The sequence below is a fragment of the Lithobates pipiens genome, unplaced genomic scaffold (assembly GCF_037356315.1).
Source record: "Lithobates pipiens isolate NorthernLeopardFrog02 unplaced genomic scaffold, aLitPip1_a1.2 Scaffold_28, whole genome shotgun sequence".
NCBI classification, from domain to species: domain Eukaryota; kingdom Metazoa; phylum Chordata; class Amphibia; order Anura; family Ranidae; genus Lithobates; species Lithobates pipiens.
The window spans coordinates 89178744-89205759 of record NW_027507789.1 but is presented as its reverse complement, the minus strand read 5'-3'; the positions used below and the strand labels follow the sequence as shown (position 1 = coordinate 89205759).

At 49.0% G+C, this 27016-nt stretch overlaps 7 pseudogenes; all 7 read left to right on the top strand.

The window, feature by feature from the left end:
- Positions 1-1916: 1916 nt before the first annotated feature.
- On the top strand, positions 1917-2035 carry LOC143937059 (5S ribosomal RNA; annotated as a pseudogene).
- A 306-nt stretch (positions 2036-2341) lies between these two features.
- LOC143937223 (5S ribosomal RNA) lies at positions 2342-2460 on the top strand (annotated as a pseudogene).
- A 4351-nt stretch (positions 2461-6811) lies between these two features.
- LOC143937273 (5S ribosomal RNA) lies at positions 6812-6930 on the top strand (annotated as a pseudogene).
- Positions 6931-9686: 2756 nt separating this feature from the next.
- LOC143937329 (5S ribosomal RNA) lies at positions 9687-9805 on the top strand (annotated as a pseudogene).
- Positions 9806-14282: 4477 nt separating this feature from the next.
- Positions 14283-14401, top strand: LOC143936478 (5S ribosomal RNA; annotated as a pseudogene).
- Positions 14402-14719: 318 nt separating this feature from the next.
- Positions 14720-14838, top strand: LOC143936366 (5S ribosomal RNA; annotated as a pseudogene).
- Positions 14839-14938: 100 nt separating this feature from the next.
- Positions 14939-15057, top strand: LOC143936719 (5S ribosomal RNA; annotated as a pseudogene).
- Positions 15058-27016: the final 11959 nt, after the last annotated feature.

The window sequence follows — 27016 nt, the reverse complement described above, 5'->3', positions numbered from 1 at the left end:
TACATGGTAACAAAATATAGGCAGCCAAATAACTCTGGGTTCTCAGAGGGGAGTCCTATTCGGTCAAGTGTAGAAGGCACGCTGCTGGGTTGTCTGCGATATCTACATCAGGCGTCAGGTCTCTAGGAGTGTAGGGGGCCCTTTGTATGGCCAGAAGAAAGTGACGAAGTTGATAAGCACTAAACAAGTCAAGCGGAAGGTCAGAAAGCTCGGCGACAGTTTGCGTGGTCGGGAGCCCTCCCGAGGGCCACACCTCTCCCAGACGCTGTTTCCCCACCACTGTCAACTGTCGCAGTTTCTTGTTGGTAAATCCCGGTGGGAAGTCTGGATTACCTATAACCGGAGTCATTGGTGACAGCAGGGGAGCAATGTGTGTGCAGCTGAACAACCTCCGCACAACAGCCAACGTAGCTCCCACTACGGGGTGATCTCTGAGGTCTTTTGGTAGGGAGGACAGGAGCCACGGGGAGGTCAAAAGGGGAATGGATCCATCCTCAATCTCCATCTCCACCCACTGCTTGTGTGGGCCATTACAATGCCAATCAATGACTCTAGCTAGCAGAGTCGCTCTGTAGTATTGTCTGAGATCTGGGAGACCCAGACCCCCCTTGTCCTTTAGTCTGGCAAGCAATTGCAAATGTTCTCTGGGCGGTTTGCGCGCCCAAATAAAGTCCCGGAGCAGCACCTGCAGTTGTCTGAAAAAAATTGGGGGTAACCGGATCGGTAATGTCTGGAACAAGTATAAGATCCGCGGGAGGGCCGTCATTTTGAATGCATTACAGCGCCCGAACCAGGTCAGTGTTAAAGCATGCCAGTTTCCCAAATCAGATTTCAGTCTATTCAGGAGAGGGACAAAATTAAGCGGGTACAATTGCGCCAAATCCGCTGCGATGTCAACGCCCAGGTAACGTATAGATTTTTTAGCTCAGTAGAATGGAAAAGCGGAGCGTAGCCTCTTGGCCTCACCATCCGGGACCGATATATTCAATACAGCCGACGGTGCAATTGATTTTATAGTTTGATAGGCTGCCGTATCGCCGGAGAGCCGCGAGTATATTGGGAAGCGAAATGTGTGGATTGGAGACGAAAAAAATTCGATTGTCAGCGTACGCCGCAATTTTGTGGTGTGCTGAGGGTTTGGATATGCCAGTAATATTCGGGTCATTCCGAACGTGACACATAAGTGGTTCCAGTGTCAGAATAAAAATTAGGGGAGACAGAGGGCACTCCTGCCTTGTCCCATTAGTGATGGGGAAAGAGTCCGAGCACTCTGAAAGCACCCAATCTCGTCTGATCTTGGAGGCTAAGAAGAGTCAGGCCTGGTTAGTACCTGGATGGCAGACCACCTGGAAATACCAGTTATTGTAGGCTTCTTTTTATGTTGTTGGCGTTGATTCGTTTTTTTTTTTTTTCGCTTGTTTCCCAAGGTGACCATCTTGGCATTTGTCAAGAGGGTTGAGAGTGCCCAAAGAGTTCGCTTACAGCAGCATCACCCTGAAAGAGCCCTATCTCTTCTCATCTCTGAGGCTAAGAAGGGTTGGGCCTAGTTAGTCCCTGGATGGGAGATGGCTTTGGAATACCAGGTGCCGTAGTCTTCTCTTTATGTTGTTGACATTGACCTGTTGTTTTTCGCTTGTTTCCCAAGGTGACCATCTTGGCATTTGTCAAGAGGGTTGAGAGTGCCCAAAGAGATTGCCTATGGGCACATAAGCCTGAAAGCGCCCAATCTCCTCTGATCTCAGAGGCTAAACATATTCGGGCCTTGCTAGTACCTGGAATGGGAGACCACCTGGGAATACTAGGTGCTGAAGGCTTCTTTTTATGTTGTTGGCGTTGACTTGTTTTTTATTTTTGTTTGTTTACCAAGGTGACCATCTTGGTGTTTGTCAAGAGGGTTGAGAGTGCCTGAAGAGCTCGCCTATGGCCACATAACCCTGAAAGCACCAGATCTCGTCTGATCTCAGGGACTAAACAGGGTCGGGCCTTGTTAATACCTGGATGGGAGACCACCTGGGAATACTAGGTGCTGTAGATTTCTTCTCATGTTGTTGGCGTTGACTTGATTTTTTTGTTTGTTTCCCAAGGTGACCATATTGGCGTTCGTCAAGGTTGAGAGTGCCTGAAGAAATCTCCTACGGCCACACCACCCTGAAAGAGCCCAATCTCATCTGATCTCAGAGGCTAAGCAGGGTTGGGACCAGTTTAGTACCTGGATGGGAGACCGCCTGGGATTTCCAGATGCTTCTTTTTATGTTGTTGCCGTTGACCTATTTTTTTCCGCTTGTTTCCAAGGTGACCATCTTGGTGTTTGTCAAGAGAGTTGAGAGTGCCTGAAGATATCGGCTACGGCCACATCACCCTGAATCTGTTCCATCTCATCTGATCTTGGAGGCTAAGCAGGGTCGGGCCTGGTTAATGCCTGGATGGGAGACCGCCTGGAAATACCAGGTGTCGTAGGCTTCTTTTTTTTTTCAAATATAATTTTTTCTCCAAATAGGGGAAGACGGTCCCCCGAGTACATAATGCAACAGAGTAATACAGAGCAAAAAGCAGCTGAACAATACTTGATACAGGTATATTCGCAACTGTGAGTCTGCCTTCCATCAATCACAATGATTCGAGGCATGGATAAAGTACTGTACCAAGATCCAGGGTCACACAAACCCCAGGTCCCTCCAGCATAATCCATCCAGAGGGTGGTGTGGGGCCGTAATTCCCAATTTTCCACTTTTTCCAAAAGAGAGAGGGGGTGGAGGGGGTGAGAGATAGGGGAGGAAGGCAGAAAAGAGAAGGATTGAAATATCAGGAAAGGAGAAGAGGGGACGAGACACGATGGCAGCCACTGTCCAAGGGGCCAGTCAAGGAAAGCTCAGAGCACTAAGGCGATAGCAGGCGACATCCTTCCAGCGAGAATATAAAGGTATTCCAGATGTCTCAGGTTTGTTTAAAAAATTGTTGTTTACCTTGTGATGTGAGGATCAAGTCCTCCATTTTTTTTAATGTCCTCTATTTTCCTAAGTCAGTGAGTAATGAAAGGGGGGGAACATTTTTTTCCAATAGAGAGGGATGCAGGATTTCGCCGCATTTATCACATGCCGTAAAATTGATTTTTTTGTACTTCTTAATGGGAATCTGTGAATGGTGCAAGAGAAAGAATGCAGCCTCTTCCTGGATGGAGAAGTCTGTGAATTTTTGTGTTATGCATCGGATCTCTGTCCAGAAGTCCACCAAGCTGGGGCAGGACCAAAAAATGTGCAGCAATGTGCCCTCTTCTTCTCCACACCTCCAGCATATGTTCGAGGAAGAGGGGAAACATTTCTGCAGCTTTGATGGTGTCAAATACCACCTGGTGAGAAGTTTAAAATTCGTCTCCTGTATCTTCGTGCACAGCGACATTTTGAGAGCCAAAGTGATAATGCGTTGTCTCTGTGCTGGGGAAAATGAGCAATTAAGGTCCTTTTCCCAGTTGGACAGACAGGTTAAGTGTGGGTAATCTGTTTGAGAGAGAATGTGGGCCAAAGGGCCTTTGCTCCTGCATAGAGTCTCAAACTCCGTCTGAGGGCGGGCGAACGTTTGAGGATTGGGGATGGAATGGAGAAAATGATGTCGTTGCGCCGCTCTCCAAAAAGGCCGTTGGAAAAGCCCTGTCGGATCGTTTAGGGTTGAGAAAGAAGGCCATTTTCCATCAATGACGAATATAGATGCATTGTCTAGGTTGGAATTTCTAAGTGGGTCCTAAGTTCAAAGGTTGGATGGCCATGTATAGGGAATAGGGGGGAAGTCAAAGACGTGAGTGTGTTTTGGGTAGCGATCAGGTGACTGACTTTCAACTAAGCCCCTATAGTGGGATGTGACATAAATTCTGTGGGTAAATACTTATAGCACCACATGGCGCTTCTTAGCGGAATTCGGGAGTGAGCTTAGAAAGTTTGTTTCGATTCCAGTCCAATACGCGCCCCAGGAGCGTGGTCGGACCAAGTAATATGGCCGATGGAGGAAGAGCTCACCAAGTGCAGTTGGTCATGTGGAATCAAGAAGAAGTCTATCCTCAAGTATGATTTGTGAGGGGAAGAGCAAAAAGAGTAGTCCCTTTCCCCAGAGTGTTGCAGACGCCAGACATCAACAAATTGGTCATTCAGTAAACACTTAGTAATCCGCTTTCTAGAGGAAATGAGGAGTGAGGAGCAAGAGGCAGAAGTGTCAACTGATGGCGAAAGGGGACATTAAAGTCCCCACCTAATATCAACTGGCCCTCCCGAAAGTCACATAACCTGTGCAGGGTAGTTCTGAGGAACGTGTCTTGGTGATCATTGGGAGCGTACACAGTGGCAAATGTAAAAAGGCGCTCCTCAATGTGGCCCCTAAGAAAAAGATATCGGCCCCCAGGGTCCACCAGAGAATCCTGGAGAACCCAGGGGAGCCTGCTAGAGATCAGAATGGAGACTCCCTTGGTCTTAGAGGAGGGGTTAGTAGAGTGGTAGACCTTAGGGAAGGATCTCGACCATAGAAAGGGGAGGCTAGTATTTTTAAAATGTGTTTCTTGTATAAAGGCCACATCAGTACAGGAAGTCTTCAGTTCTCACAGGAGGATCCACCGTTTTTCAGGGGAGTTCAGTCCCTTAACGTTTAGAGAGGTGACCTTGACTGAGTCTGCCATCGCTCCTCGGGGAGGGGGAGGGGAACGTCAGAGAAAAGCAAAGAAAGTTGAACCAAGGTAGGTTTTTGGTAGGTAATGCATGGCGGGAACTAAGGGGGAGAAAGGAAGGGCAAATGGAAGGAAAGGTAAAGGGAAAAAGAGGCCGGGCACCTCAACCCCAGGGGGAGAGGGAAATTAAGGGTTGTCCGCACTCAACAGTACAGGAAGGGTATACTAAAACAGCACAATTATGCTATAGCGCTTACCAGATGTACACTGGGTTTAAAGCGCTGTCCTACTTGGGTTGGTGGGTAGACAGGTCGGAGAGGGAGCCCCCGAATCCTTGTCCCCCCAGTCCCGGCAGTGGTAAATGTCACGTCTGATACCAGTATGCAAATAAAAGACAATCAGTAACATCATAGAACCAAAAAACAATAGTATAACCAAAACAAAGGTTGAGCATATAACTGTCAGCACTGAGGGGTCTCCTCGGCTCGCCCTAAACATAGGCATGCACGAGGGAGCCCGTCACAACAGAAAAGGCATCACAGAATGGGATCCACCACCCCCCGTCCCATACCCCTAAAGTACATGCAGTCCCCGAACAAATGCATTTCTCCCTTTGGCAGATTGTCCTCTCCTTACCCCCTCTCCCCCGCCCACGCCCCGGGGGGAAAAGGGGCAGGGAAGGGGGGAAGGAGGAGTGGAAGGGGGGAAAGGGGGAGTGGAAGGGGGGAAAGGGGGAGGGAAAGGAGGGAAGGGTGGGAAGGGGGGGGAAGGGAGGGGGGAAACAGGGGAGAGGGGACAAACATGCGGAAATGTCAAGTCCTTTAGCGCACTCCCACCAGCAAACACGCGGACCCCATAAATTTCAACTCCTCCCCTCCATGGTCACCACATCAAGATGAAAGAGGAGCAGCCCTGGTCGGTGCATGGAAAATCCGGCAGGCAAGGGCCTGGGGCCACCATCCCTCCATCCAATGGGAGACTTCACCCGAGCAGCAGTCCTGGGGCCCGCCAATTAGTGTCTCTCCTGCATCGCCATCGGGGGCTGTGTAGAGCATCCAGTAAGGGGTAAATCCTCCAGGGGGGTCCAGAGTCACCCTGGAGGGAAGCAGTGTCTCGTACCAATAGGCTCAATAAATAAGTCATCCAGGGTCCCCGAAAGCTGCAGAAGGCAATGTCGGCAAAGAGTAGGTGGGAGCCAGAGGGGGGGACGAGGGGCGCAACCAGGGGGAGGGGACACATATGCAGGATTGTCAAGCCCTTCCAGTACAGCGCACTAGGTATCACTCAGACCCCCCAAAGTGCAACTCCCCCATCTAAGGTCAAGACTCCAGAAGAGAAGATGAGCCGCCCTGGTCTGTACATGAAAGAACCTGCTGCCAAGGGGTTGGGGCCATCATCCCTTCCTCCAATGGGAGATGCCCCCGGCATGACAGCCCCGTGTCCTGTCAAGTGGTGCCCCTCTGACAATGTCGTTGTGGTATATGTGGAGCATCCAGGGAGAGGCAGGGACCACCCAAACAGTGAGGGGTAAAGCCTCCAAGGGGGACCGGTGTCAGACAGGAGGATAGCGGTGTCTTGTACAAGTTGGTTAATTAGACAAGTCATCCAGTGTGTTCCTGTGAGCAGCGGAAGGAAAGGTCGGTAAGGATTATGAATGGGTGGGGGCCAGGGAGTGCATAAAACTGCCACCAGATGACCGGGGCAGAGAGGGCAAGGGGATGAAAGTCAGATCTGGTAGGTGGGGGCGGGGGTGAGGAGTGTCCCTCATATTACTCACGTTGGCCATACCTTGAAGCTGAGCGCTCTGCATACCCAGGACGTTCTTCTGTATAATCTAGCCTATCTGTATACATTAGCCTGTCTTTTGTACACATTAGTCGGTCCTCTGTATACACTAGTCTGTCTGTATACACTAGTGTATACAGATAGGCTAGATTATACAGAAGTACGTCCTGGGTATGCAGAGATGGAGGCTAGGGTATACAGAGAGAGAGGCTGGGTTACACAGAGAGGCAGGAGTATGCAGACTTGCTAGACCACCTGGGAATACTAGGTGCTGTAGGCTTCTTTTTATGTTGTTGGCCTTGACCTGTTTTTTTTTTCACTTGTTTCCCAAGGTTACCATCTTGGCGTTTGTCAAGAGGGTTGAGAGTGCCCGAAGAGATCACCTACGGCCCCATCACCCTGAAAGCGCCCAATCTCGTCTGATCTCGGATGCTAAACAGTGTCGGGCCTGGTTAGTACCTGGATGGGAGACCACCTGGGAATACCAGGTGCCATAGGCTTCTTTTTTTATTTTTTTTATTTAGTAGTATGCGACATACAATGCAAAGGCAACTTCACAAAATGTGTGATACAAATTGTTACAAACAAACGATCATATTGCATGGATATCAGAGCCAATGGTAAGAAGTCTGAGGAGAATAGCACGTGTACAGCTTTGCGGTCATATCAAGATGAGATTAAAGCTCCATCTCGTTGGGATCCTCTACCACTTAAAATATTATTGATACTAGCCCTGCTACCCTCGAAGAGTTTAGATATCCATAGATAGGGGAAGAGTATTGTGTAGTAGTCAAATGGGGTCGGAAAATACCATTTTCTTTTCCCTTTTTTGAGTTAAGAAGGGAAATAGTAGAACTGAAAGGAGGGAGAAGGGGAAAGAGAAGATTGGGGAAGGAAATGGCAGAAAAGGAAAAGAAGGGGTAAGGGGGTGTCGTGGGTAGAGTGGATAGGGTGGGGTCCCCTCTCAGGGAGCAAGAGACGCCCTCGGCTCACCAGCTCATCAGCTGTCCAATGTTTGGAACAGCGATCTCCAATGATCACCATGAGCTTACTATGTCTCGCCGAGGTATTCTTCCGAAAAGCGAAACTGGGTCCAGTAGAACCATCTGTTCCCATGCTCCTCCATTTTATCCCTCATTGTGGCAGTCAGGTCTTCCACTTGTTCAATATCATTTACCCTTGCGAACCACTGGGTCACCATTGGAGCAGATTTCTGTTTCCACTGACTTGGGATGCAGGCCCTAGCTGCATTGAGGAGATGTTTAAGTAAGGACTTATGATAACGCTTTCTCGACATAGGAGTTAGATTGAGAAGAACTGCTGCGGGATCATTGGCTAAGGAAATGTCTGTGAACTTGTGGATGAGTCTCAGGACAGGCTGCCAGAATGTTTGTAATTTAGGGCATTCCCAGAAAATGTGGAGAATGGTGCCAGCCTGTTGCCCACAGCGACAGCAGCGGTCAGATTGACCGGGGAATATTTTGGCCATCACCACCGGTGTACGATACCAGCGTGTGATCAGCTTATATGAGATCTCCTGATATTTACTGCAGAGTGACGACTTATGGGCGAAAAAGAGTATTCTGTCCTTCTGTGGTTTGGAGAATGTAGTTTGTAAGTCCCTTTTCCATTTAGCTAGGAAGGGTGGATCCGTGGAGGATTGTGCGTCTGTCAGGATTTGGTAGGACCTAGAGAGGGAACCACAAATTGGGCCATCATCCAGGCAAAGTTCCTCGAAGGGGTGGAATTGTCTAGAGAAGAACGAATGGTTAGGTAGTGATCCGAGGAAATGGATTAGCTGTCTAGCTCTCCAGCTATCCAATGCAATAGGTACTTGCTCTAGCAGTATGGTCCCCATGGGAATCAAGCCCGTGGGTCCAAGAAATAGGGCTGCTCTCAGAAGCCCTTTCGGGGCTTGCCTGGTAAAGGCCTGGTCAGACAGGCCCGGAGGGAATCTAGGATGTCCAATAATTGGGGTCCGAGGAGAAGGGAAGTTAGTCAGGTGGGAAAGGTGAAAAAAACTATCCATCTCGGCGAGCGAGGGGCCAATTAACGGGTGAGTAGTCACACAGGGCTCCAATGGCCTCCCCGCCCAAGGCAGACCAGCCAGTGGAACCCGCGCCATCTCCTGCTCTAGCTTGACCAATAGCTTCAGTTCCCCATGCCGGTGTCTTATCACATATGGTCCCCCATCGGATAGTGTCCGCTGTGTACTGCTCATGCGCAGTACACAGCAACACAGATTCCGAAAATTGCCGAGCATGAACGGCGCCTGCGCACTGAATCCAGGTTCTATCCCCACTATCCAAGTGGACATAGAGTAAGAATATAAAAGAGCCGAGCGCAGCGAGGCCGAGCCCGAAGCGGGGCGAGCGAAGCTCGCCTGCGAGGGGCCCTCTAATATTCACAACCCTATGTCCGCTTGGATGGTGGGGCTACCACCTCCACTCACCGCGCAGGCGCCGTTCAGCTTCGGAGATTTTCCGAAGCTTCGTCTGCTCCGTACTGCACATGCGCAGGACGGCGCGGACACTATATCATGGCCGGACAGTATATGGCAGAACACCGGCACCAGTCAACCACCGGTGTCATGTGCGTCGCTGTGTAATATAGAGCAGGGTCCGGGAAGCCAATACCTCCCCACAATTTTGGTCGCAATAGCATTGCCCTACCAATACGCATATGTTTTCCGCGCCAGAGGAACTTGATAAAGATTGAGCGAACCGCATGAAAGAAAGTCTGGGGTATTTTGATAGGTAAGGCTTGTAGTAGATACAGAAGTCGAGGCATCGCGTTCATCTTCAACACATTACAGCGTCCGAACCATGACAGAGCTAGTGGGTCCCATCTTTTAAGGTCCGCTGTAAGCCCAAAGGCTTCTTTTTATGTTGTTGGCTTTGACCTGTTTTTTTTGCTTGTTTCTCAAGGCGACCATCTTGGCGTTTTTCAAGAGGGTTGGGCGTGTCTTGAAGAGAACACTTACGGCCACATCAACCTGAAAGCACCCGATCTCGTCTGATTTCAGAGGCTAAGCAGCGTCAGGCCTGGTTAGTACCTGGATGGGAGACTGCCTGGGAAGACCAGGTGCCATAGAAGGATCTGGTCTGGTTAGTGTCTTGATTGGGAGATCGCCTGGGAATACTGGATGCCGTAGGCTTCTTTTTATGTTGTTGGCTTTGACCTGTTTTTTTTAGCTTGTTTCCCAAGGTGACCATCTTGGCCTTTGTCAAGAGGCTTCAGAGTGCCCAAAGAGAGTGCCTACGGCCAAATCACCCTGAAAGAGCCCAATCTCATCTGATCTCGGAGGCTAAGCAGCGATGGGCCTGGTTAGTACCTGGATGGGAGACAGCTTGGGAATACCAGGTGCCGTAGGCTTCTCATTATGTTGTCGGCGTTGACCTGTTTTTTTTCCCTTTTTTCCCAAGGTGACCATCTTGGCATGTGTCAAGAGGGTTGAGAGTGCACAAAGAAATTGCCTACGAGCACAACACCCTGAAAGCGCCAAATCTCGTTTGGTCTCACAGGCTAAGCAGGGTTGGGCCTGGTTTGTACCTGGATGGGAGACCGCCTGGGTTTTCCAGATGCCGCAGGCTTATTTTTATGTTGTTGGTGTTGACCTGTTTTTTTCGCTTGTTTCCCAAAGTGATCATCTTGGCATTTGTCAAGAGGGTTGAGAGTGCCTAAAGAAATCGCTTACAGCCGAATCACCCTGAAAGCACCCTATCTCTTCTGATCTCAGAGGCTAAGAAGGGTTGGGCCTAGTTAGTACTTGAATGGGAGACGGCCTTGGAATACCAGGTGCCGTATTCTTCTTTTTATATTGTTGGCGTTGACCTGTTTTTTTTCGCTTGTTTCCCAGGGTGACTATCTTGGCATTTCTCAAGAGGGATGAGAGTGCCCAAAGAGATTGCCTACGGGCACATCACCCTGAAAGCGCCCAATCTCCGCTGATCTCAGAGGCTAAAAAGAGTCACGCCTTATTAATACCTGGATGGGAGACCGCCTGGAAATACTAGGTGCGGTAGGCTTCTTTTTATGTTGTTGGCGTTGACTTGTTTTTTTTGTTTGTTTCCCATGGTGACCATCTTGGCGTTTGTCAAGAGGGTTGAGAGTGCACAAAGAAATTGCCTACGAGCACAACACCCTGAAAGCGCCCAATCTCGTTTGGTCTCAGAGGCTAAGCAGGGTTGGGCCTGGTTTGTACCTGGATGGGAAACCGCCTGGGTTTTCCAGATGCCGCAGGCTTATTTTTATGTTGTTGGTGTTGACCTGTTTTTTTCGCTTGTTTCCCAAAGTGATCATCTTGGCATTTGTCAAGAGGGTTGAGAGTGCCTAAAGAAATCGCTTACAGCCGAATCACCCTGAAAGCACCCTATCTCTTCTGATCTCAGAGGCTAAGAAGGATTGGGCCTAGTTAGTACTTGAATGGGAGACGGCCTTGGAATACCAGGTGCCGTATTCTTCTTTTTATATTGTTGGCGTTGACCTGTTTTTTTTCGCTTGTTTCCCAGGGTGATTATCTTGGCATTTCTCAAGAGGGTTGAGAGTGCCTAAAGAAATCGCTTACAGCCGAATCACCCTGAAAGCGCCCAATCTCCGCTGATCTCAGAGGCTAGAAAGAGTCGCGCCTTGTTAATACCTGGATGGGAGACCGCCTGGAAATACTAGGTGCGGTAGGCTTCTTTTTATGTTGTTAGCGTTGACTTGTTTTTTTTGTTTGTTTCCCAAGGTGACTATCTTGGCGTTTGTCAAGAGGGTTGAGCATGCCTGAAAAAATCTACTATGGCTGCATCACCCTGAAAGAGCCAAATCTCATTTGATCTCAGAGCCTAAGCAGGGTTGGGACCTGGTTAGTACCTGGATGGGAGACTGCCTGGGATTTCTCGATGCCATAGGCTTTTTTTTTAAGTTGTTGGCATTGACTTATTTTTTTTTTTTTTTGTTTTATTCTTTTATTAAGTATAAGTAGAACAACATAAATATAACAGTCAACCATACAGCATGACCCAGGGTCACAATTACATGGTAACAAAAAATAGGCAGCCAAATAACTCTGGGTTCTCAGAGGGGAGTCCTAGAGTTTCATGCAGAAAAGAGAGAAACCCCACCTCCGACATGTAGTACAGTATAACTAATGCAGCTCCATTCGGACAAATGTAATCATGGAGAACAACAGGGACCACAGCGAGCCAGCTTATCATGACCTATGTGAACCAGAGTAAAAAATGAGCCGGTCCTGTCCAGAACCCTGGGGTTCTTCTGGGTCCCAAAGGCTAGTAAGGAGACAAGGCATTAGTCAAAAGGGAGGACGGGGGAAGAAGAGAGTGCAAAGACGGAGAGAGAGAAGGGGGGGGGGATGGCGGCGGGGAAAAAAAGAAAAATAAAGACAAAAAGGGGGGGGGGAATGCCACCCAGGGCAGAAATGGCCTACGTAGGTAAACGTTAGATGTTCAGTGGTTTTCTGGGACAGGGGCGCTGCTCACCTCCCGAATGTAGTCTCAAGTACCAGTAAAATACCTCCAGGGCCTCCATGTAACACTAAATGCCTCTTCAGTGTTGTGAAGGGTGGCGGTCAATTCTTCCATCCGGAGAATATGATTGACTTTGGAATACCACAGCACCTTGGATGGGGGCTGAGGCTTCCTCCACAGTGTGGGAATGCAGGCCCGGGCGGCGTTCAGGAGTTGCATCGTGAGGGTTTTTTTGTATTTTCGAACAGGCTGTTTGGTCAAGTGTAGAAGGCACGCTGCTGGGTTGTCTGTGATATCTACATTTCTGAGAGTTTTTATCGTCCCGGTCACCTCCACCCAAAAGTTCCTCAAGGCTGGGCATGCCCAGAAAATGTGTCCCATGGTCCCCGTATCTGAATTGCACCTCCAACAAACATCCGGGATCGATCTTTTCATTTTTTTCAGAAGGTATGGGACTCTATACCAGCGTGAGACTATCTTGTATCCTGATTCTTGATATTGGTTTGCGATGGAAGCTTTATGTACTAATGTCAGGATCTTCCCTATCTGTTGTGTGGTAAATGTGATGCCAAAGTCCCTCTCCCATTTGTGGATAAATGGTGGGGTCGACTCCTCCTCCTGACTACTTAATAGGTTGTACAGGAGGCAGAGGGTGTGTCGCACAGGTTCCTTTTTGTGACAGATGGATTCATAGGGCGTCAGGTCTCTAGGAGTGTAGGGGGCCCTTTGTATGGCCAGAAGAAAGTGATGAAGTTGATAAGCACTAAACAAGTCAAGCGGAGGGTCAGAAAGCTCGGCGACAGTTTGCGTGGTCGGGAGCCCTCCCGAGGGCCACACCTCTCCCAGACGCTGTTTCCCCACCACTGTCAACTGTCGCAGTTTCTTGTTGGTAAATCCCGGTGGGAAGTCTGGATTACCTATAACCGGAGTCATTGGTGACGGCAGGGGAGCAATGTGTGTGCAGCGGAACAACCTCCGCACAACAGCCAACGTAGCTCCCACTACGGGGTGATCTCTGAGGTCTTTTGGTAGGGAGGACAGGAGCCACGGGGAGGTCAATAGGGGAATGGATCCATCCTCAATCTCCATCTCCACCCACTGCTTGTGTGGGCCATTACAATGCCAATCAACGACTCACGCTAGCAGAGTCGCTCTGTAGTATTGTCTCAGATCTGGGAGACCCAGACCCCCCTTGTCCTTTGGTCTGGCAAGCAATTGCAAATGGGCTCTGGGCGGTTTGCGCGCCCAAATAAAGTCCCGGAGCAGCACCTGCAGTTGTCTGAAAATAATTGGGGGTAACCGGATCGGTAATGTCTGGAACAAGTATAAGATCCGCGGGAGGGCCGTCATTTTGAATGCATTACAGCGCCCGAACCAGGTCAGTGTTAAAGCATGCCAGTTTCCCAAATCAAATTTCAGTCTATTCAGGAGAGGGACAAAATTAAGCGGGTACAATTGCGCCAAATCCGCTGCGATGTCAGCGCCCAGGTAACGTATAGATTTTTCAGCTCAGTAGAATGGAAAAGTGGAGCGTAGCCTCTTGGCCTCACCATCCGGGACCGATATATTCAATACAGCCGACGGTGCAATTGATTTTATAGTTTGATAGGCTGCCGTATCGCCGGAGAGCCGCGAGTATATTGGGAAGCGAAATGTGTGGATTGGAGATGAAAAAAATTTGATTGTCAGCGTACGCCGCAATTTTGTGGTGTGCCGAGGGTTTGGATATGCCAGTAATAATCGGGTCATTCCGAACGTGACACATAAGTGGTTCCAGTGTCAGAATAAAAATTAGGGGAGACAGAGGGCACCCCTGCCTCGTCCCATTAGTGATAGGGAAAGAGTCCGAGCACCACTCGTTCACCCGTACCGCTGCCGACGGCGTGGAGTAAAGCGACATTACCCAGCTCATCATGTTGGGGCCAAGACCTATATGTTCCAGGGTGGCCTGCATAAAGTGCCAGGCCACCCTGTCAAAGGCCTTTTCCGCGTCCATTGACAACATAAGCAAGGGCCTTCCCTGTACATGCGCCGCATGGATTAAATTGAGGACTCGGGCCGTATTGTCTCTAGCTTCCGACTTATTTTAATTTTTTTTGCTTGTTCCCCAAGGTGACCATCTTGGCGTTTGTTAAGAGGGTTGAAAGTGCCTGAAGAGATTGCCTGCGGGCACATCACCCTGAATGCACCCGATCTCGTTTGATGTTGGAGGCTAAGAAGAGTCGGGCCTTGTTAGTACCTGGATGGGAGACTGTTTGGGAATACCAGGTGTCATAGACTTCTTTTTATGTTGTTGGCGTTGACCTGTTTTTTTTTTCGCTTGTTTCCTAAAGTGACCATCTTGGTGTTTGTCAAGAGGGTTGAGAGTGCCTGAAGAGATTGCCTATGGCCACATCACTCTGAAAGCACCCAATCTCGTCTGATCTTGGAGGCTAAGAAGAGTCGGGCCTGGTTAGTACCTGGATGGGAGACCACATGGGAATACCAGTTATTGTAGGCTTCTTTTTATGTTGTTGGCGTTGATTCGTTTTTTTTTTGCTTGTTTCCCAAGGTGACCATCTTGGCATTTGTCAAGAGGGTTGAGAGTGCCCAAAGAGATCGCTTACAGCAGCATCACCCTGAAAGAGCCCTATCTCTTCTCTTCTCTGAGGCTAAGAAGGGTTGGGCCTAGTGGGTACCTGGATGGGAGATGGCGTTGGAATACCAGGTGCCGTATTCTTCTTTTTATGTTGTTGACATTGACCTGTTTTTTTTCGCTTGTATCTCAAGGTAACTATCTTGGCATTTGTCAAGAGGGTTGAGAATGCCCAAAGAGATTGCCTATGGGCACATAACCCTGAAAGCGCCCGATCTCCTCTGATCTCAGAAGCTAAACAGGGTTGGGCCTTGCTAGTACCTGGATTGGAGACCACCTGGGAATACTAGGTGCTGTAGGCTTCCTTTTATGTTGTTGGCCTTGACCCGTTTTTTTTTCACTTGTTTCCCAAGGTGACCATCTTGGCGTTTGTCAAGAGGGTTGAAAGTGCCTGAAGAGATTGCCTACGGGCACATCACCCTGAAAGCACCCGATCTCGTTTGATGTTGGAGGCTAAGAAGAGTCGGGCCTTGTAAGTACCAGGATGGGAGACCGCCTGGGAATACCAGGTGCCATAGGCTTCTTTTTTTTTTTTTTTTTTTTTTATTTAGTAGTATGCGACATACAATGCAAAGGCAACTTCACAGAATGTGTTATACAAATAGTTACAAACAAGCGATCATATTGCATGGATATCAGAGCCAATGGTAAGAAGTCAGAGGAGAATAGCACGTGTACAGCTTTGCGGTCATATCAAGATGAGATTAAAGCTCCATCTCGTTGGGATCCTCTACCACTTAAAATATTATTGATACTAGCCCTGCTACCCTCGAAGAGTTTACATATCCATAGATAGGGGAAGAGTATTGTGTAGTGGTCAAATGGGGTCGGAACATACCATTTTCTTTTCCCTTTTTTGAGTTAAGAAGGGAAATAGTAGAACTGAAAGGAGGGAGAAGGGGAAAGAGAAGATTGGGGAAGGAAATGGCAGAAAAGGAAAAGAAGGGGTAAGGGGGTGTCGTGGGTAGAGTGGATAGGGTGGGGTCCCCTACCAGGGAGCAAGAGACGCCCTCGGCTCACCAGCTCATCAGCTGTCCAACGTTTGGAACAGCGATCTCCAACGATCACCATGAGCTTACTATGTCTTACTATGTCTTCCGAAAAACGAAACTGGGTCCAGTAGAACCATCTGTTCCCATGCTCCTCCGTTTTATCCCTCATTGTGGCAGTCGGGTCTTCCATTCGTTCAATATCATTTACCCTTGCGAACCACTGGGTCACCATTGGAGCAGATTGCTCTTTCCACTGACTTGGGATGCAGGCCCTAGCTGCATTGAGGAGATGTTTAAGTAAGGACTTATGATAACGCTTTCTCGACATAGGAGTTAGATTGAGAAGAACTGCTGCGGGATCATTGGCTAAGGAAATGTCTGTGAACTTGTGGATGAGTCTCAGGACAGGCTGCCAGAATGTTTGTAATTTAGGGCATTCCCAGAAAATGTGGAGAATGGTGCCAGCCTGTTGCCCACAGCGACAGCAGCGGTCAGATTGACCGGGGAATGTTTTGGCCAACACCACCGGTGTACGATACCAGCGTGTGATCAGCTTATATGAGATCTCCTGATATTTACTGCAGAGTGACGACTTATGGGCGAAAAAGAGTATTCTGTCCTTCTGTGGTTTGGAGAATGTAGTTTGTAAGTCCCTTTTCCATTTAGCTAGGAAGGGTGGATCCGTGGAGGATTGTGCGTCTGTCAGGATTTGGTAGGACCTAGAGAGGGAACCACGAATTGGGCCATCATCCAGGCAAAGTTCCTCGAAGGGGTGGAATTGTCTAGAGAAGAACGAATGGTTAGGTAGTGATCCGAGGAAATGGATTAGCTGTCTAGCTCTCCAGCTATCCAATGCAACAGGTACTTGCTCTAGCAGTATGGTCCCCATGGGAATCAAGCCCGTGGGTCCAAGAAATAGGGCTGCTCTCAGAAGCCGGAGAGAGAGGGGGGGGATGGCGGCGGGGAAAAAAAGAAAAATAAAGACAAAAAGGGAGGGGGGGGGAATGCCACCCAGGGCAGACTTGGTCTACGTAGGTAAACGTTAGATGTTCAGTCGTTTTCTGGGACAGGGGCGCTGCTCACCTCCCGAATGTAGTCTCAAGTACCAGTAAAATACCTCCAGGGCCTCCATGTAACACTAAATGCCTCTTCAGTGTTGTGAAGGGTGGCGGTCAATTCTTCCATCCGGAGAATATGATTGACTTTGGAATACCACAGCACCTTGGATGGGGGCTGAGGCTTCCTCCACAGTGTGGGAATGCAGGCCCGGGCGGCGTTCAGGAGTTGCATCGTGAGGGTTTTTTTGTATTTTCGAACAGGCTGTTTGGTCAAGTGTAGAAGGCACGCTGCTGGGTTGTCTGCGATATCTACATTTCTGAGAGTTTTTATCGTCCCGGTCACCTCCACCCAAAAGTTCCTCAAGGCCGGGCATGCCCAGAAAATGTGTCCCATGGTCCCCGTATCTGAATTGCACCTCCAACAAACATCCGGAATCGATCTATTCATTTTATTCAGAAGGTATGGGACTCTATACCAGCGTGAGACTACCTTGTATCCTGATTCTTGATATTGGTTTGCGATGGAAGCTTTATGTCCTAATGTCAGGATCTTCCCTATCTGTTGTGGGGTAAATGTGATGCCAAAGTCCCTCTCCCATTTGTGGATAAATGGTGGGGTCGACTCCTCCTCCTGACTACTTAATAGGTTGTACAGGAGGGAGAGGGTGTGTCGCACAGGTTCCTTTTTGTGACAGATGGATTCATAGGGCGTCAGGTCTCTATGAGACATAAATCAACTTTCCGTTCAATATTGTCTCTTTATATAATTCACATCATTGTGGCATAATTTATATATTCCCTTTTTTTTTTTTCACTATCTTCGATAGATATACATTTTTGTCATAAAATACAATACATTTATTTCTCATAACACTTTATTATTCTGCCCCTACTCCCACACCCTCCCTATCCCCTCCTTATATGTCAGTGTTTTTCCCTCCTGCCTCTTATTCCTCATTTCCTTATGGGTAATGTTTATGGTCTTAAGTGCTCTGCATAACTCCTGTCTATCTTAAAATCTTTCCAGCATTTCCATTTTTTTTCGACCGCTTCTCTTTCCTGATCCTCTCCTCCGCTTAGTTTTTCCATCTTATATATTGCTTCAACCGTATCTACCCACTCCCATATTGGTGGAATTTCCGTTTCCTGCCAGTTTTTGGGAATTAATTTTTTCGCTGCGTTAAGGAGGTGAGCAATTATTGTTTCTTGGTATTTATTTATATTACTCTTAGTAGCATGAAACCCTCGCCAGCATTCCGCTGATCTTCCCGGCTGGTATTTCGCCAACTTTTCTGGTGTATTATACCATCTGGTAAGGCATTTATAGTTCATCTCCGCTGTTTTGCTGTCTATTGCCGAACTATGTGTTAGTCTCATTATTTTACTTATTGTGTCCTGCTCGCATTGTGCTCCTAATTCTATTTCCCATTTTCTGATGTATGGCGCGGCCCCCAGCTCTCCCACCGTCATCAGCAACCCGTACATCCTAGATACAATTCCTTTCTGGTTGTTAGTTGTACAGAGTCGCTCCAACTGAGTCAGCTCCTTTTCCGATCTTATTGGTTGTGGTAAGCTGCCGATAAAGTGGGCCAGCTGGAGGTACCGCCACCCATCCACTACCATTAAATCCTTGTGCTCCAATTCACTTTGTGTTATAAGTTTTCCTTCTTTTGTGATATCTTTAATTTGTGTTTTTTCATTTTTTATCCAATTACCACCTATTTCCGTTTTCCCCGGTAGAAATAAATCGTTCTCCTTTGGTGCAATCAACGGTGAATTGTAGTGTCCATTTAATTTTTTATATACCTCATCCCAAAACTTAAATACTATTTGTGTCAACACATTTGTGCTCCCACCTAAAGCCCTATATTTTGGAGGATTCCATTGTATTTTACCTAAGTGTGTCCCACTATATTTATATTCTAAATTAACCCACCATTTCTCTTTTCCTTTCTCACCTACCCAGTCAACAATTCTGGACAGCACGATTGCCTTATAATAGCTCAATAAATCCAGAACGGCCAAACCACCTCGACTTTTCTCCTGTTTTAACACTAAAAAAGAGATCCTAGGTTTTCTATTGCTCCATATAAATTTAAGCAGCAATGCTTTTAGCTTTGAAAAATAAACAGCCGGAATGCCAGAGCCGCGCTGTGCGGCCACTTATATAGTGACAATGGGGCGGTGTCACATGGCTTTATGTCACATAGGTTGGTCACATGGGTTGATGTCACATGGGGACTATGACATGGTAAGGGGGCGGGGTCACCATGTGACACCAACCCATGTGACATAAAGCCATGTGACACCGCCCCATTGTCACTATATAAGTGGCCGCGCAGCGCGGCTCTGGCATTCCGGCCGGAGAGATCGTCGAGGCAACATCTCCTGGAGAAGAAGAAGAAGAAGAAGAAGAACGGAAGGCGGCGACGGCGGCGACAGAAGACCGGGCCACCGCCTGTAAAAGAGCTATAAGAAGGCGCGGTGGCCCGGCAGAAGAACCGAAGAGGGGGACAAGACCCCCGAAGTCGGGAGAAGAGGCCGGCGGCGAGGAAGAAAGTCGGACTCCTCCGCTAGCAAAAGAGCTACAAGAAGATAGCGGAGGAGTCCGGCGAGAAGACCCCCGGAGCTGTGCAATAAAATATTTTAACCCTGTGTTGTGTTTTTTTTGTACTTTTTTTCACAGGTGAATGGGTAGGGGTACATTGTACCCCATACTCATTCACATAGGGTGGGGGGCCGGTATCCGGGGGCCCCCTTATTAAAGGGGGCTCCCGGATTCCGATAAGCCCCCCGCCCGCAGACCCCGACAACCAACGGCCAGGGTTGTCGGGAAGAGGCCCTTGTCCTCATCAACATGGGGACAAGGTGCTTTGGGGTGGGGGGGCCGCGCGGCCCCCCCTTCCCCAAGGCACCCCCCCATGTTGAGGGCACGCGGCCTGGTACGGCTCAGGAGGGGGGGGGCGCTCGCTCGCCCCCCTTTCCTGGCCGGCCGGGTAGCGTGCTCGGACAAGGGTCTGTTGTGGACTTGGGGGGGACCCCCACGCCGTTTTTTTTCGGCGTTGGGGTTCCCCTTTAAGTCCATACCAGGCGGCGGGGCCAGCGACGTCTCAGTCGCGGGCCCCGCCTACCTGGAGACGCGCTCGAAATGAGCGGACTTTCCTCCGCGTGTGTGGGCGAGTCCGTTCATTTCAAAAGTAGGGCGGATAGTATGGCGGACTTAGTCCGCCGTATTAGTCCGCTCAAAAAGTGCCGTGTGTGGGCAAGTCCGTTCATTCGAAAGTATGACAGACTGTCCGTCGGATTGTCTGACGGACTAAGTTGGCCAGACAGTCCGCCACGTGTGTACGCGGCTTTACTATTATTGAGCCTGTCTTTGCTCATTTCGTAATTTAACCCTAGGCCATTCATATAGTTGCAAAGTCTCGGGGTCAAGATATCTTTTTACTTTGTATAATAATATGTTGTTAATCCATCGGGTCCCGGGCTTTTCCCAGGGGCCGAATCTTTTAGTGCTTTATTTATTTCTTCCTCTGTAATGGGGCTTTCTAGTATTTCCTTTTCATTTTCAGAGATCTTAGGCAAGACAGCGTTATTTAAATATTCCTCAATCCTCCTATTTTTATTTATTTTTCCTCCCCCTATATCCTTTTTATTTTTATTAACTGCGTATAGGCATTTATAATAAGTTCTAAATGTTTCTGCTATTTCCTTCGTAGTATATGCCATAACACCCTGTTCTGTTTGAATTCGCTCTATGTAGTTTATAGCTTTTTTCTTTTGCAGCATTTTTGCTAGATGTTTAGTGGATTTATTGCCTTCCTGATAACTTTCTTTAGCCAGTTGACCATAAATTCTTTTTGATTCCCGATCCATAAGCTCGCGTAAGTCCTCTCTTTTATTCACTAATTTTTGTAGGAATTTTTTATCGAAGGCTCCCGTTTTATGCTGTTGCTCCATTACAAGAATTTCATCTCTTAATTTATGTTTCTCGTTATTCCGTTCTTTTTTTTTTCTGGTCCCCAACGCTATCAAGATCCCTCGGATATATGCCTTGTATATCCCACAAGGCTTGACCCGAGGTCTCCTCTGTAGCATTTATTATAAAGTATTGTTCTAATTCTTTATTTTCCAATATTTTTATTCAAATTTTCAACAAGAAGAGTTACAATTTCAGTATCTGACAATGTAGATACATAAAAGCACAAGAAAACAATACGAAACAATTCAAGTAGAGAGAAGAAGGAGGAAAAACTGGCAATACATGTGTGGAATTGCGAGGGTACTTCAAATAGTTACTGGCCCACCCCCTCCAGGTAGTCGTCCTAGATCTTGCTTCATTTAGGGGTCAAGAGGCAAACATCTGAGCCCTTATTATCCAACCCTCCCTTTTGACTTCAGTGCTATAATAAATCCTAAAGAAATGATAATAGAAAAGGTACTGGCACATGTGTTTTCAGGTGTACTCAAATAAAGAAGGAAAAGAAGAAAAGTAACTATAGTAAGATAGGGTAAAGAAATAAGGAATAAGAAGCAAAGAAAGAGAGAAAGAGGAAGAAGAAGAGGAAAAAGAAGAAGAAGGGGGATGCACTCCAGTTCCCGGGGACCGCCCCCCAGCCACACACCAGAAAAACCCCTTTACCCAGTTACGAGATCTCTAATCCAAGGTTCCCACACTCTGTTAAACCAAGCCATTCTATCAGCAAGTATTGCCGATAAACGTTCATTCACCATTATCCAGGACAATTTTGTTTTAAGTAGGTAAAACAGGACAATTGGTGATCTCCACGATTTGGCTATGGAGATCCTCGCTGCCACAAAGATAAAAGCTATAAGCTTGCTCATTGGCTTTGAAGCCCCTTCTACGGGGCGTCCCAGCAGCGCATGCAGGGGCGATTTGCGGAGGTTCACACGGCTCAAAGAATATATAAAATTGTACGTGCGGATCCAAAACCGCCGCACCTTCGGGCACGACCACCATATATGATACATGGTACCATCCGCATTACAGCCCCTAAAGCACCTCGGGGACACCCCAGGGGCGAAGGTGGCCAGTCGAGCTGGGACCATATACCACCTCATCAGCACCTTATAGTTTGCTTCAATCAAGGAAGTGTTAATAAAAGATTTAGATGCACCTTGTATTATTTTGTTCCACTCTTCCATCTTCAAGGTGGTATGCATATCCCCTTCCCATTTCTCCATATAAGGCAATTTCTTAGAAGGGGGGAATAAAATATTGTATAGTAGAGATATGTGGCCCGTGAGGTTGTCGTGTGTCCTACAAATAGTCTCCATCGGGGTGTATGCAGTGAGTGCAGAGATGCGACTTAATGTCGCCAAAAAGTGCGCTATTTGAGTATAGCGGTAGAATTCCGACCTCGGGAGCTGATACCTTTCATGTAGGGATGTTCGCGACAGAGCCCCCCTATGGTCACATAAGTCTGCTATACGTAGTAAACCTTTGTTGGTCCACCATGAAAAATCTTGGGGGCGGAGACCCGGGGCGAACATGGGATTATTAAGCAAAGGGGCTAGTGGGACATGTCCGGATCTGAAGTTGTGGGTAGTAGCTAGCCTATCCCACAAATTTAGAGAGAGGGACAAAGTCGGGCACATCACCTTAGGCCTGTCTTTTGCCCTCAACCACATTAAGTGGCTAATTTCTTTTCCTGGAAATTAAGAGGATTCCAACAGCATCCAGAGCGGTCTGTCTCGATAGGTATGGAACCAAATTAATTGTGAAATTAGTGCCGCCTGGTGGTATTTAAGCAAATCCGGCATGCCCAGGCCACCCTTCGCCTTCGGTGTATACATCGTCTGTCTATTCACCCTGGGCCTTCTGTGCTCCCATATATAGTCCAGCAGCTTACTCTGGAACCTCTGGAGTTCTCGCCTATCAATAGAGATCGGTAGAGACCTGAATAGGTAGAGTACTTTAGGTAAAACTGTCATCTTGGGGGGCGTGGCCTGGACATGGCTGAGTGAGGTTGTACTTTTGGAGAGCTCCCGGCCTGAACCCTCACCTCCCGGCTAACATTAGCTCCCCATATCGGCATGAGCTCACAAAAGCGGTACAGGACGAGAGCAATTACCCGGAACACCCCTTCCAGCAAAAATTTGGGCGCAATCCAGCATTACTTTCGGCGGCTTCAGGAGATATCCCCCGGCACCAAGGCCGCGGCGCCTCGAGGCTTAGGGCCCTGCACGGCCCAGCGTAACATAGTAGCGGAGCCTGCAGACTGGGAACCCGTGGAGCGGTCATCACCCAGCCCACCCGAGGACCTACCCCGGGAGGTGGAGATGGCAGGCTCACAGCACTCGGAGGCTTCTCCGCTGGACCAGGATATTCGGGAGATGCTGCAGGCCCTTCCCACTCAGTCCGCAATCGAGGCCCTGATCCTCCGGCTCGAGGAGACGCACAGGAGGGACATCCAGGAGGTCAGGAGCGAGGTTTCCACTCTGGCGGAGCGGGTTACCACCGGGGAGTCCTCTCTGAGCACCCTGGAGGCACGAGTGGCAACACTCGAACGGGACCGCGGCCATCACCGGGACACAGCGGTGTCGCTACAGCTCCACCTCGAGGACATTGAAGACCGGAGCCGCCGCAACAACTTGCGGCTCCGGGGAGTCCCTGAGGCAGCTGGGGTGGAGCAGGTGAGTGACACGGTCACGTGTATATTCCGGGACATACTGGGGGACCCCTCTGCAGAGGTCATTCTGGATAGAGCCCATAGAGCCCTGGGCCCTAGGTCCGCAGACCCGGGCAGACCGCGGGATATCATATGCAGAATGCACCGGTTCACGCAGAAGGAGGAAGTCCTGCGGAGAGCATGGGAGCGTGGAGACACGGAGATACAGGGTTCTCCGATCAAGATTCTACAAGACCTATCCAGGGCCACCCTTAGACGTAGAGCTATCCTCCGACCTATCCTGGAGCTGGCCAAGGAGCATGGAGCAACATATCGCTGGGGTTACCCACTTTCAGTGATCTTCCGCAAGGACACTGGCTCATTCATTCTGCAGACGCCCGCAGACCTGCCAGCCCTGTTTCTTTTTTTGGGCACAGATCCGGTTCCAGTACCTGATTGGCTGCAGCTACTCCCACGACAACTGAGCAGATCGGGACCGACGGCCAACCGTGGTCCCCTGTCACCTCGCCGGCTCCGCGGCAGGGGAAGGCGCCGTTCGAGATCCCGGGACGCCATACGTGAGTAGGCTTTGAGCCACTGCTATTGCTGTTGCACCTCCTGGCCGCCCTGCCTCCCCCCCCCCACTGCCTGCCTTTGCCCCTCAGCATTGAGTTTCTTGCCAGACAAATTTTTTGGGGATCGTGGCGTCTTCCCGGGCCTGGCCCCTGCATGAGTGTCCCTTCCTCCCCCCCCCCCCCCTTCCTCCCCCCCCCCCCCCCTTCCTCCCCCCCCCCCTCTTCCCCCCCCCCCCCCTTTTTTTTTTTTTTTTTTTTTTTGGATTTCAGGTAATGAAGACCCTGGTTGAGCACTTAAATGCATCTTTGTAGCAAGCGATGAAAGAGACATGGTACATAGAAGAGTATTAACTGCTTTCTGACTGTAGGATATCCATGGATGAAGTGGTTATACCAGGATGGGATGATGCATGCAGCTACAGGCATCATCCAGTATCCCCCTCTTTTTTTTTTTTTTTTTTTTTTTTTTCTTTCTTCTTTTTACAGCTGTTGCCCCCGGATATGACTTATGGGCTGAACTACTATTTTTTTTTTTTTTTTTCTTTTTCCTTTGTTGTTTGGTTGTGGGTGGGGGGGGGGGGGTGAGTGGGGACGCTACGGTATGTTATGGAGTAGGGGGCTACGCAGAGGATCCCCGGGGGGCCGGTCCACTATAGTTTGGTAGCTGGGGAATGGTTTCTGCACCCCCCGCCTTCATGTGTGGACCGTGGCGTACGTTAATTGGGGGGTGGGTGGGAGCTGCGCTCCCGAGTGTTGGGCGGGGGGGGGGGGCTGGGAGGTCCTGAGCTGACTTTAACCATGCTTGTTGTGGGTGGATCTGTTGGTATATTATTATTCTTTTTCCTTTTTTTATAATACCTGCCCAGGTTATAGTAGATGCATGTCTAGTACTCACTGTTTAACCATGTTTCCAAGGTTGTTTCCGCCCGGGCCGTTAAACTGTTCTGCGGGGGGAGGCGCCCTGCGCCGGTTTCGATCTCGTTCTTGTTACCGTTACCCAGATTAACTCTTTTACTCATTCCTTTGCCGTTACCCAACAGGCTGTGCCGGGGGTGGGTGGGAATGGACACGGGTACATCTCCCGGTTTTGTCCCGCTACTCCCCCACATAGGACGGTGCCTCATACCTGGGGGAACCCCTAGGGAGCACTCCAGCCGTTTAGGCTATTTTAGAAATACCCTTTTTAGCGGCACTATTCTGTGTCGCTTCTCTTTTCTTATCTATATTCTCTGCTACACCTTCACTTTCTCTTTTCCACTTCTTTACCTCATTCCTTGTCCCCCTCCCCCCCTTTTCCTTGACCCTTTCTCTCTCCCCCCCCCCTCTCCTTTTTTTTTTTTTCTCCCCCCCTTTTTGTTGCTCTCGAGTAGCCAGGGCGATGGACTCCATAAAAATTGTATCAATAAATGCTAAGGGTCTGAATATCCCAGAGAAGAGACGTGTCTTGTTAAATGACCTCCGCCAAGCACACGCGGACATTGCCTTTATCCAGGAAACGCATTTTAAACAAGAGAAGTACCCGATCCTTAAAAACAGATTCTTTCAGACTGCTTATCAGTCCACTAATCCCTCTGCCAAGTCTAGAGGGGTCTCCATCCTCATATCAACTAGTCTCCCCTGGCAATGCCAAGCAGTATTAGGAGACCCGGAGGGTCGCTTTATGTTCATCAAAGGTTTAGTGGGAACTACCCCTCTTACACTAGCCTCCGTTTACGCGCCAAACGAACATCAGGGTGCCTTTATAGCGAGGGCCCTAGATAAACTTGGAGATTTTACTACGGGTCAGCTGATCCTTGGGGGGGACTTTAATGCCCCGCTGATTCCCGCTTCGGACACGTCCTCGGGACTCTCTTCAATTCCCCCACTACATAGAAAACGCATAACGAATTCCCTACACAAGGCCCAATTGGTGGATGTATGGCGCTTAACGCACTCTGGCGAACGTGACTACACGTTTTACTCGCACACCCACAAATTGTACTCTAGGATTGATTACTTCCTGATACCTCATGATCAACTGCACGCGGTAAAAAACGCCTCCATTGGCCATATTACATGGTCGGACCATGCCCCCATTACCTTAGAATACATACTGACAGGGAACCATAGGGCGGACTCTAGATTTTGGCGGCTGAACGAGGGCCTTATCCAAGTCCCTGAGCTTGTGGCTGAAGTTTCAAGGGCAATGTCCTTGTATTTTCAGGAGAACGCCACCTCGGACTGCGACTTGGGCATCTTATGGGAAGCGCACAAGGTGGTCGTCAGGGGGATACTAATCAGCCATGGTTCACGACTAAAGAGGGAGCGATCAGAACAGTTGACCAGGTTGCTGGCCACCATGTCCTCATTGGAAGCACGCCATAAACATGCCCCCTCTCGGTCACTTGAATCTGAGCTAGGGTCGGTCCGTAGGCAAATAACTGACCTGCTGTACTACAGAGCTAAAGCGGCACTCCAGCGCTGCCGACAGACTGCCTATGTGTCTGGCGACAAATGCGGTAAAACCCTAGCGAGAGCGGTACGGGAACAGAAACAAGCTTCCTACATCCCCTACATTACTAACCCGGACGGCCAAAGAGTCACCCTTCCTAAGCAGATTTCTGGCGAGTTTGGGCAATTTTACTCTAAATTATATAATTTGACGTGTAACCAACCCTCCCACGCCGATATAGTTGACTACATCACGAATTCTCAAATGCCATCCCTGTCGGCAGACATAAGGGAAGAACTGGAAGCGCCTATCACTATGGAGGAGCTCCGTACTGCAGTCGGACATATGAAGCCTGGCAAAGCTCCAGGTCCAGACGGGTATCCGCTATCGTACTACAAGACCTTCCTCCACATCCTGGGCCCGCACATGATATCCTTCTTTAATGCACTTGGGTCGGGGGTGCTCTTCCCTAGGGAAATGCTGAAGGCCCATATATCCTTGATTCCCAAGGAGGATAAAGACCTGACACAATGTGGTAGTTATAGACCCATCTCTCTACTGAATGTGGACCTGAAGTTGTTTTCCAAAATTCTGGCATCGCGCTTGGCGCGCCACCTCCAGTCTTTAGTGCATCAGGACCAAGTGGGTTTCATACCCAACAGGGAAGCCCGAGATAACACGATAAGAGTCTTCAACCTCCTCCACGTGGCCAATAGAAGGAGCTCTCCCTGTGTATTCCTGAGCACGGACGCTGAAAAGGCGTTTGACAGGGTTCATTGGGAGTTTATGCTC